Genomic DNA, 12,682 nt, shown 5'->3' with positions numbered 1-12,682 from the left:
ATGGAAAAGTTGTGTGGGCTTTGGCTGAGTCCCTAGATTCTTGCTCTCTGGTTTTCAAAAATGACCTATAAAACTTACCTTACTGTTTGCAAAGGCTTGCTTCAACAACAGCATGACAATAGGTGAAAAGCAATTTGAAATACTGTACAGATGCAAGGTATTCCCATCCCTATCCACATGGAACTCAGCTGTTCACAACCTTTCACCCATCACATACGTGTCAGTGACTTCCAAATTCAGCCATAAAGTCCCAGCCTTTGTCTGGGGTTTCACCTCTAGCCCTATAAAGCACCTGCCACTTCCCACCCAAGACTGGGCTCATCATTCAGTCATCAGGGATATCCCAGTAAACCAGATGGCATCTCATCTTCCCCATTTCCTGGGCTTGAAATCTTTGCCTTTTCTCACTTGCTGCTGTATTCAACCCCTCACCAGCTCTTGTATCTGCATCTTTCTGTTGATTTGTCTGATTATAGTTTAAATGTGCCAGGAGCTTAGGCTCTCACTCCTCGTGCAAAAAAGGGGATGCACTTCTTTAGAAAGCTTTTCCTTTTAATCCACCTACAGGGTATTTGACAATGAAACAATCTACCAACACCTGCCTTCATCACATCAGGCTCCCACTTATGTACCAGAAGGTCTTCCAATTGCTATTTTTTACACAGTTTCCAGCTGCCTTATCTGGACTTCATGATTGTCCATTTACTCATCTGTCCAACACTAAGAGCATATGTTCTAGGTACTGAACCAGGTCAAGATAAGATGATAATCAGGTCAAAAACCATCCATGATGACACAGACTTTAGGGATCAGTGGTGTAGATACACATTAAATAAAGAATCACACATATAAATGTAAACTTACAGTTGTGATAAGATCATTAAAGAAGACTGACCTTCAACAAATCCCTGTCCCACTGACACTTCCTTCTCTGAAGGTCACTCAGATTCTAATCTCTGCCCCCCAACTGCTTCCTGACCTTCCCCCATATATGGGGTTAAGAGAGGGTAATATAAGGAAAACAGCTGATTGGGAAAAGCCTCTGTGACAAATGGCGACTGGGTTAACATCTGAAGGAAGGCAGACGTTATCTAGGTAAGAGGAGAAAGCGAAGAAGAGACTTTCAGGCAGAGGAAATGGCATGTGCAAAGGCCCTATGGTCAAGGGAAAATGGTCCACTGAGGAACTGCGTGGCCAAATGGGGGTTACTGGCAGGCTATGCAAGTCCCTGCAGCCACGTTCAGATGACTGACCTCTCTCATAATTTCCCAAATTGAAATGTCCATTCCAACAAAGCTACTCATCCTTGTACGGCACTTGACCATAAGCATCTTGGTGCCTTTCAAACATGTCCTTTTCTTTACCTGAAATGGCTTCCTCTGAGAGAATACTATAGAGAAACTAGGTTAAGAGATGACCTCTAGAAGTAGATATGGTTCATTGCTGACACTGTCAATCTATAAACAGGGTAATTTGAGCAAGTTTTCCAAACTCTCTAAGCCTTTTTCACTATCTTTAAAAGACATCAGAGTATTGAATGAGAAAATGCATATCTATCCTTTTATCCCATAGTAAATGCTCAAGGGATGTAACTATGGGTGGTTGTTCCTTTCCTTCAAAGCACAGCTAAAATTTTTATCATCTTAAAGATGTCTTCCCTAAGTAAAATGAAAATAGTTAATGACTCTGACAACTTCAGGAAATGATTATTTGAAACCTCTATAATACTAGGCAATGACAGAGGAGTCTACTTGAGCACAACTGTGAAACAGACCAGAATAAAGATCTCCATCTCATTTATCACTCTACTCTTTCCTGCTGCCTCAGTAAATGGAATGGCTAACCTACAATGTCCACAGCAATAGGACCATCAGTAACATCCTCTCAGTGCAGGAGTCAGCGAGGGATGGGAAGGAGTTTCCCAGGATAATGCTCAGAGTTTTCCCTCAACGAACCCCTGTCTCATTGGCACTTCCTCCTCTGAAGGTCATTCAGATTCTAATCTCTGCCCCTCAAACTGCTTCCTGACCAATAAAGCCCAACTACTATTAATATTAAAATTATTTCTAATTCAACAAATGGCATGCTAATTAAGTCTAAAGTGGATATTCCTAAACGAAGAGTAGAGGGCAGGTGTTTGGTGTTGGTGTGCCAGGGACCCCTGTACCATGCCACTTTCCCCTTCTCCAAAGCCTCCTTCTCCAGTGCAGACTCCACCAGGGATGAGGGAGAAGGAAGGAACTTCTCTTTCTCAACAGCATCATTATTTGCTTGATTTTATTGATGGGGTTATGATGACACAGAGTTTCATGATGAAAAATTCGACACCTGATAAGAGTGTTTTCTGAATTCTAGGTAACTCCATATCTGTGGTACATAAACATCACCTAGCTCTAAGATGTCTATCAACAGACTGGATTCTTGGAGAAACTAATGTCCTTAGCTCAGACTCAAATAGACACTATATCTGGGGTTAATGGGAAGCAAACCACAGAGGGCTCTTCTAAAATCATTCTTCAGAATGGGGTTTGTTTCTGGTTACTATCAGTTGGAATAATGGAGCTCTGTACATATAGCTCTAATATTACATAAAAGTGCCAAGGGCCAGACTTCTATAAGGATGGGAAGTCAGGGGTGCACGCTCTTTTTCTCACATGTGTGTACACAGGCAGGCATACACACACACATGCACACACACATATACTATGCGTGGCATGATACTAGTTCTTAAAAGGCCTAGGATGGAGATCAGGGCAGTACCTCTGAAGCTCCAGTGGCTTTAGTAGACAGCTGGCTGGAAATGCTGATGACATAATCAGAAGCACAGTACTCTGTACCACTGAACTAGTCTCTATAAAAATAGGTACTACTGCCTACTCACTATGTTGCTTCAGAAAACACACTTTGAGAAAACTCACAGAGTGAAAACAACTCATCCAGAACACATCACACATCAGATTCTACCCCTTTCATTTAAAAGCTCTCAGAGAACCAAATCATATCCCAAATACACAATAAAATGAACTCTATTGTATTAACCTTAGTCTTTGGTGTTTTTATTTGGCCTCATAACCTCAGTTATGAGGTTGCTATTTCCAACTTTCACCTAAGGTCATAAAAATTTCGTGTCTCCTTCTGTGCTCACCCAATTCACTGTCTCATCAGAGGAGTGTAACAATTGTCAGGGTTAGAAAGTAACCCCATCTGGCTCTAACTTTGTCAAATTGCCATTCTTATCCTTTTCTTGTAGCCAACTCAAAATTACAGAATCTGACAAATGCAGAATGATCCATCAAAGGTGTAAGAATCTCTAAAGTACTTCAGAAATTGGATTTGACTGAATTTCCTTTGACATTTCCTTTTTATGTTATGAGACCCAATGGCAATACAAGGCAACTGTGATAACTTGACAAAAATATTCTTACTTTCTTACTAACATGAGGCCAATATGTTGACTGAGAAAAATTCCATGGTGATCCTTCTTACAACAGTTGCTATGAGGGTATTTAACACAAGTGGCTCAATATTCTGTAGTCTTTTAAGAGTACTCAAGTTGTGTCAGCTCAAACTCAAACAGACACTATATCTGGTTAACGGGAAGTAAACCACAGAACAAGTTCAAAGCAAGGCATGTCGACAGACCTACAAAAACCACGAAGAGTCCATCATATATGTATTTGACCAGGAGGTTTTGTAAGTATATGAGTAATGTGCATATAAAGACTTTGAGTTCCCTATCAGAAGTGCAATACTAACTCTTTTATTTATATAATGACACAGATTTCTCAGCCGCAGTTTAGCCAACCAATAACAATTAAAAGTCCTCTAATCCTCTGAAAAATTTAAAATACTGAAGATTCTGGCAATACAGCGTAGGTCCAATTCAATGTCTGAAACTTTGGTGGCATTCAAGAAAGTAAAATTTTTTCTTTGGGTTACTGTTTGCTAAGATGACAGTGGGAACTGCTTGGACTTTTGCCCATGTGTGCATGCAATTTCTACATTAATATTCAACTCCTCTTGTTTTAAGCCCTCTTTCTAGACAATCTTCGCTATCAGATGGAGATCTCAAACCCAGGTATCGCCTCAATCTCTGCTCCCTATTTGTAAACGGCTTCTGAATATTTCCACCTGGAAGTGTTTTTGTTCATTTGCTCATTAATTCATTCTCTTGTTCATTCATTCTTCTATTCATTTAGTGAATAAAAATATTAAGTGCTATCAGAGAAACAAGGTCAAGAAAGTTCACTTCTCTTACCTGGAAGGAGAAAATGGCAATAAGCCAGTGTTTTCAATATTTTGTGCCATGTGCTACGAGACAGGCAAGCCCAGGGTACTAAGGGATCCCAGAAACTGGACATATCGGATGTGGATGTCAAAGATGCCACCTGGAGGAAGGGCATTTGACTTGAGTGGCAGAAGGTAGGAAGAGCATTCCAGGCAGAGGGATGGCATGTTATAAGTCCCAGAGGTATACAGCCACATCTTGTTCAGGAAAGTGCAATCTGTCCCAGGAGGTCAGAGCAAGGAGCAAGGAGGAGATTATGAAGAAAGGGCCTTGGGTGCCATAAGGAAACTAAACTTTATCTTAAATATTATAGGCAACTACTTGAAGGATTTTAACCAGAAGAAAAGCATAATCAGATTTTAACTAAGCAGGTCCAAAACCTTACACCTAAATCTCTGCCAATGGCAGAGCAATCTTCACAAACTCAGCCTCTTCCTGTTCTCATACCTCACATCTCATTAACTGGCCACCAAATCTTTTTAATTCTGGTTCCCAAATAACTGCTGAATTGAGCCCCTTTTTCACATCCTCTTCTCCTGCTGTCATTGGAAAAACCCACATCATGACTTTCCTGGACAAGTGCAAGAGTCTTCAGTGGCAAACATTGTGGGCCAGCTCTGCAAAAGCCATCAACCAAATCCTCTCCCTTTCTCATCTCCAACTACAGAGGCTGGAAGCTCACCTCAACAGTCTCTCTTACAATGAGTAGTAGTCACATGACTTGGTTTCAGTCAACACAATATAAGAAGGCTAATGGAGACCTTCTTTGAAGGATTTTCTTTAGTGGTAAAAGCAGACGAGACAGCATTCGAAGAAGACAATTTTTTTTTCTAGATTTTACCCAAGCAGCCACCTTGCCTCCTGTCTTTGAATTTGGTAATAATGTCTGGAGCTCTGGCAACCATCATGTGACTATGAGATGACAAACATATGGAGAAGAAGTCAATCTACTGGGGATACTGGAAAGAAACCACAGAAAGGCCTAGATCATGGCTGATCTCCCTAAGCTGCTGAACCCACCCTAGAACTACTCACCCTCAGACCCCTTGTTGTGAGATAACTAAATATCCTCATGGTTTAAGCCATCGTTAGTCTGGCTTTTTGCACCTGAACATATCCTAACTAATACATATCCTAAACTGAGTATCTGGGTCCAGTCTTTCCCCAGCATGCTCCCTCACCTGCCATTTTAATAATCCTTCTACCTCCCAGATCTGATCATATAATTTCCAGTCTGAAAAATCTCTGAGGATAAGTCTTTGACCAAGCTCCCCACCCACCAAGGCTCCTTCATCTCTTGCCACATCAAACACCTTGATAGTCCCTAGACACACTATACTCCTTCATGTCCCTATCCTCCACACGTGCTATGCCCCTGCATTAACTGCTCTTACCCTTCCTGCTTAACTCTGCACCAAAAGATCCCTAAGGCAGAGTTAGTCACATTTTCCCCAGTGCTTATACAGCTGTCATAGACTACATAACCATTCATTCATATTCTCTCAGAGGAGGAACGCATCTGCATCCTGTTAAACCTGACTTCCTGTGACCAACGAAATCTGAGTAGAAGTAACATGTGTTACTTTGGGACAGAAGTTTTAAGAGCCACAGCATGGTTTCCCATGTTCTGTCTTTCCTGCCTCTGGGATGTAGAAGCAAGTACAGAGGAAGCTCCCTTATTGACACATAATGGACATGTAGCATTAGCAGGATAGGAATCTTGTTAAGTCAGGGGCAGACAAAATTTTCTGTAAAGGCCAGATAGTAAACATTTTAGGCTTTGCCTAAATGGGACATATATGGTCTTTGTCATGTATTCTTCTTTTTTCAACAAGCATTTAAAAATATAAAAACCATTCTTAACTCACAGGACATATAATAATAGGTCACAGCTCGATTTGTCCCACAGGCTGTATTTTTCCACTGTTTTAAGCTGTTGAGACTTTCGGGTTACTTATTACACGTTACAGTATTTTGCACATACGTTCTAGCCTTCATCACTCTGTAACAGAACTATAAGCTTCATGAAGACAGGGGTTATGTCCTTCATGCTTGCTGTGCTCACTTGTAGGATGTGTCAGCTAGGAAGGTAATTGCTGAGTGAATAACAGACGTTTTCCCCATAAGACTGTGAGCTTAGGGAGCAGAAACCATGGCTTTTCATCTTATATCTATCCCAGCAATGCCTGACCTTTGATAACATTTGATGATCCTTGTAGCCTTTGATAAACTTTACACTGAATCAGGTTTGTCCTTGTCGTTATCATCAGAGCAGGTGCCAAATATCACTTGAGAAACAGAAATTCACACAGCCTGTTTGTTTGAAAGATGAACATGTGACCCTCTGTGTCATGTACTAAAGCTCATGTCTGAAATCTATTAACTATAGTTAAATGAGTTTCGTTTTTTTCTTTTTTATTTGAAAGCAGAGGAGACAAGGGGACATGGAAGGTTTACATTAAAATAATGGTATTTGAAAAGTTCAAGAAATATGGAATGGTGGGTTCAAGGCTAAGTTCATTTTTACCAAATTCCCTTAAGAGTCATTTTGTAATGTGATGGCACAATATGGACATTACTTGGCAGGTGACAGTATTTAGGGCAAATGTTGACTGTGTTTCACTCCATGTACCACTGAGTTGGGGTCTGTTTCCTTGTATGGTTTCAAAGGCTGCAAATAAATGGAGGAGCAAGACCTGAACATGTGTCACGGCACATGTCATCAAAAGATAGTCTTTCAAATGGAAATATATTTAGACTTAAAAATATACAGCATTTGCAAAACCAAGCATAACAGAATATGTGAGTACTTTCTACTCTGCTTCCTCATCAAAGGAAACTCCTGCCAGTGTGCTTACTATAAATAATTGCAAACCAACCTCAATCTTAAAGCATTTAATTCACCTATACTGAGAAAAATGAGAAGATGAAAATTTTAGTTTTCTGAAAGCTGTTTTTCTGGTCACATTTTCAGTACACTTTGTCTCATGCATCTTAAACATCATTTGGCAATTCTGTGTTTCTTTTCTGGAAGTAAATAAACCCTCTAGTGCAAGCAAAGAGAAAAATAAAACATTACAAGGCTGCCCCTCTGTGGTGACGTGCTTTCACATCCACAGCAGCCAGCCCATTCTCACAGGCTCTACTAATTGCAGCTGCATTCCACTTCCTAAAATATGGAAATTTTATACACTTAGTTTTAAATTAATGCTGCAGGGTTTTAATTTAACCGTAATCCCTCTTAAAGATAAGAGACTAATGGACATATTTACATTATATCAATAGAGATAGACACTAAAAAATATTTCAGCACTATTATATTTAAAATACTTTTTAAAGAATGACATCAAATCTCTGGGGATTATCTTTTCAGTCATAAAATCATTTTATATTCACTGAAAATAATGGGAGTACATCAATGCCCTAACCACACATTTGCTTTAGTGAAGAGAAACTAGACTAGGCTAGGATCCCATTCTGAGCTCACTGCTTCTATATCTGAAGGCTGCTAGCCTCACCAGTATGCCACCAACCTGTGCTGCTTCTTTATTTGAAACTAGGAAAATACTGCTTCACTTAAAGCTGAACAGCCTTAAAACCTGGAAGTAGGCCAGGTGCGGTGGCTCACGCCTGTAATCTCAGCACTTTGGGAGGGCGAGGCAGAAAGATCTTGAGGTCAAGAGATCGAGACCATCCTGGCCAACATGGTGAAACTCCATCTCTACTAAAATACAAAAACTGGCTGGGTGTGGTGGCATGTACCTGTAGTCCCAGTTTCTCGGAAGGTTGAGGCAGGAGAATCGCTTGAACCCAGGAGGCAGAGGTTGCAATGGGCTGAGATCGTGCCACTGCACTCCAGCCTGGCGACAGAGTGAGACTCTGTCTCAAAAAAAAAAAAAAAAAAAAATCTGGAAGTAATTCTTTAATTTTATAACTCCTAAGTAGAACTCTGATAAATATTAATAAGATGGAGTAAAATAACATTGAGGGGCAGGACAGAGAAGGACAAAACAAAAGTTTGCTTGTTTTTGTAAAACAAAGTGACTTTTTCTAGGGAGTCCTAAATGACTTGAATACAAGTAGAAATATATATATTTATTAGAGAGTCAACATGAAAATGGGATGTTTTAAGTCAAATGTGTAAACTTAGAATGTAACTAGCCTGCCCATTTTGGGTTAAAAGGCGAATTGACCATATGTTTTAATCTCCTCTAAATCTCAAATCCTGCTAAAATGGAAAAAAAAAAAAAAAGCTGGGAGAGGGGATATTCTTTGGAATGTTACTAACCCACAGGAACAATGAGAATGGGCTTGGCAACAACAGAGGATGAGATATTCCAATAAATGTATGGCAGATGGAAAGTAGATAGAAGATGGTGTCAGACTCAGCAGAGCAAAAATGCCACCCATGCATCTGAGGAGGAAAGGCTGAAGGGAGCCCATTTACCCTGCCTAGCCCAGGGTGCCATCCAAGGGAGAAGAGAAGCAGAAAGCTCAATACTTAGAATTGAGATCAAGTTCCCAGGTGCCCTCCCACATACACACAGCCAGTAAATCAAGCACCCGCTGCCACTAAGAGAAAATATTCATTTTTCAAAGAAATAAACCAGCAAGGAACCAAGCACAGTATAATTCAATGAAAATCTATAAACTGAATGTGGTTCCTTGAGCCCCATTTGTCGACGCTGCTCTCAGAATGACAGCAAACAGGTGTACATACCCCCAGGCAAGATACTTGAATAGCATTCGCTAGAAAAAACAAAGTTTAGATACTGATTTTGGAGTCTTCAAAGGAAAATTTCCATTTTATTATAATGAAGGGCACCAGATGACAGCCTCAACTGGAACTCGCAGTGCTTCTGACAGCCTTTTTCATGCCTTCCTCAAAATTATTAAAGACCAGCCCAGGGTCACAAGACAGTAGAGAAAAGCCCCCAGCCAGAAAGACAGATAATACTAAGTAGGAATAAAACATGTATATATACTCCTGTTTAGTTATATAAGTATTATATGTGTGTGTACGTGTGTGTATATGTACATATGGTGTGTGTGTGCATATATGTATATGTATATATATACATATATATATACACCTTCAGAAGATGCAGAAACAATTCAGGACGCTGAAGAAAAAAAGTCTATATTACCCTGAGAAGAATAAAAACAGGGTTCCATAAAAATAAAACACAAAATAAGATAAAAATTTTTGAAATTAAAATATGATAATATAAATTTAATATTCAATGGAATGGAAAAGACAGTTGAAGAAATAATTACAACAAAGAGACAAACATTAAAAACTAAGATAATTACTTTTTAAATCAGGAGATCATTTTGTACATATGGTATCTAAGACTAAAAAGATTCTAAAAATGAAAACAGAGAGAGCAGAGTGGAGAAAAGTAGTGAAGAAATAATGCAGGAAAACTTCCCAGGACTTAAATTTTAAGTCTCCAGATTGAAGAGCACATGTAGCTACAGACACATTGAATTTTAAAGATCCATCCAAAGCAGTGGATAAACGGAACATACTGAAATTTTCCAGAGTGATAAAACACCTCATGTATCAAGAAATAGGCATCAGAAGAACATTGGATTTCCTGACAGCAAAACTAGACACCAGAAGACTAGATAAATGCCTTTAAAACTTGAGAGAATAAGGACTTTCATCTGAGAATACATACACTAAGCCAAATACCAGTCCAATAAGAGGGTCCCATAAAAATATTTGCAGCAAACAAACATCCAAAAAACATAGCGCCCAAAGCACTCTCTCTTAGAAAAGTACTAGAAGACTTACTTCAGCAGAGCAGGGAAGTTTACAAAGAAAAAGACACAGAACATAAGAAACGGAGTCTACAATCGGAAGACCAACAAACAATAGTTCCATGACAATGGCTGTGCAGCAGGCCTAAAGTGAAATCCAGTATACACTGCAACAAGCAGCTGCAGGAATGAGGATTCCAGGAAAACAAAAGTGGGAGTACTTGTCATGTTTGACCATGTGGAAAATAGTACTGATAGGGCTTTATAATTCTTCTGGAAGATTTGGAGAAAAGTAAATAATAGGTACAAAGAAAACTGGGAACACAAACAAAAAGGAAGGCAATCATTAACTCTAAGAAAAACAAAACTACCTATGAGAAAGTATAGGTAATCAACATCGAACAATAATTACACAGCAGCAATAATGTAAACATTGAAAATTGACTTAACATAAAATTCTGATGTAACTGCACTGGCAGGATGGTAGATGGGGAAGAAGAAGAAAGAAAACTAAATTCTCACCCATTACAATAGAAAATCAAATACCATAAGAAAAAGAACAAAAAGTGGAGAAGTGGCCGTTTTGTGGGAACAGAACTAAGGGTTTCAAAGGGGTGGGTCATAAAACTATTTTTCTCTATAAGCTTTTTATTTTGTAAACTATTTTGATGTGTGATAATGACTAAACAAAGTAAATATAAGTTTAGAAAAAAATAAACCAGGCTACTGCAATAAAAGACTAAGCTTAGTACATTTAAATGTAATGAAAGGAAATGATTACAGCTAATCTTCATAAGAAAATAAAATGCAGAGTTGGCTATTACTCAGAAAATGTGGCCTGAACAGCCATTTAAGGAGGATTAAACATATTTGTTCTGTTGTATATATACATAACTGTGTTATATATGTGTGTATATATATATATATATATATATACTATTTGTTATAAAATTAAAACACAATTTATGATAATCCTTATTAACTTATAAGTTGACATACCAGCAAATAAATAAATTGTAAAAAATTTTCAGGAAATATAAGTTCAATTTATACAAACAGAAAACATAAAAAGCCTAAAGTAAACAAAGTTATAATCAATTTCAAATCATTAAGCAAATGTGTGTCTAATATAAAGATTCACAGTTATTTTGTCTCTTTTTTTATTTCACAATGCATTGGCTTGGAAATATTTCCAAGTAGCTTTGTATTGAAGGTTATTTAGAGTTTCTGTTGTAGGTTGTTTTTTTATTTTTCAACAAATATATTAATATGATGTTCTACTTATGAAAATTTGGACAGTAAATCTTATCACCATTCCTGAACACATGTTGTTATAGCAAATGTGTACATTTGGAATTGCCTTCATGGGTGCTGAAATTCTAAAACTAAGGGACTCAGCTTTAGACGCTGTCATAAGTTGTCATATGACATTGATGATTTGTCCACATCAATAACATTGACGGCAGTAGTCTCCAGCACTAAGTTACTAAGGCAACCCAATGTGGGCAGGGGCAGCAAAAATATTAAGACCTCTATTTTTATTTTTAAACGTATCCCTTTATGTTTTATTTCTGTAGATTCTGTTATTTACTATAGAATCTTTGTTCAGTAATATATATGTATAGAATTTATGTATATTGGCAGTGTATTCTCAAAAAATTTTTATTGCTGGGATGTTATGATGAAAAATATTTGGAAACTGCTGGTTTAGGAAGGTGTCTCCCTAATTGTAGTTAGTGAACCATTAAAGTCCATGAGGGTAACACAAGTGTTCACGAGGCAGGCAGGAGAAAGCTAATATGTAATCCTAAGCTAAAAACTTAATTTTAAGTTATGATTAAGAATTGAACAACTGGGAGGAGAAAATAAACCTTCTCATTTGCAAAATTTTATCCAACATCAGGCCTACCTGCTACAGATGAAGTAAATTGTGATAAAAACTCTATGTTGAAATATACAAATGGCTAGAGGATTTATAGCCCTCCATATGTACATTTGTCACTCATAAGGCACAGACTATGGTAAAATGGTTCAAAACAGTGTGCTCATGTGGTGGTCATAAAAGCTTTTGTTGATGAGGCAGTGTTCTACAGTAAGAAAAAACCTGAAAACCATTGATTTTGGAATGAAACACTTCAGTATTCTAAGAGTACTTCATTCTCTCATATGGGCAAAATATAGCTCAGTCATTTAGAACTATACTAGTCACTGTCCAACATGGTAGCCACTCATCACACAGGCATGTCTAAATTAAAATTTAATAAAATTTGGCCAGGCATTGGGGCTCATGCCTGCAATCCCAGCACTTTGGGAGGATGAGGAGGGTGGATCACACAAGGCCAGGAGTTTGAGACCAGCCTGGCCAACATGGTGAAACCCTGTCTCTACTAAAAATACAAAATTAGGTGGGCATAGTGGTGGGTGCCCGTAATCCCAGCTATTCAGGATGCTGAGGCGCGAGAATCACTTGAAACCCAGGAGGTGGAGGTTGCAGTGAGCTGAGATCATACCACTGCACTCCAGCCTGGGTGACAGAGCAAGACTCTATCTCAAAGAAAAAAAAAAGAAAAAAAAATTTAATTAAAATTTAAGATGTATTTCCTCAGTCACACTAATCACATTTCAAGG

The 12,682-nt window shown here is 38.4% G+C and overlaps 1 protein-coding gene across 19 annotated transcripts in view; it reads right to left on the bottom strand.

The window, feature by feature from the left end:
- NEK10 (NIMA related kinase 10) overlaps window positions 1–12,682 on the bottom strand; it is a 251,860-nt gene that overhangs the window by 154,384 nt on the left and 84,794 nt on the right. The window lies entirely within an intron of this gene.

This window comes from Symphalangus syndactylus, chromosome 1 (genome assembly GCF_028878055.3).
Source record: "Symphalangus syndactylus isolate Jambi chromosome 1, NHGRI_mSymSyn1-v2.1_pri, whole genome shotgun sequence".
In the NCBI taxonomy this organism is placed as follows: Eukaryota; Metazoa; Chordata; class Mammalia; order Primates; family Hylobatidae; genus Symphalangus; species Symphalangus syndactylus.
The sequence above is the reverse complement of the archived record's forward strand: the minus strand, read 5'-3'. Positions and strand labels throughout refer to the sequence as shown.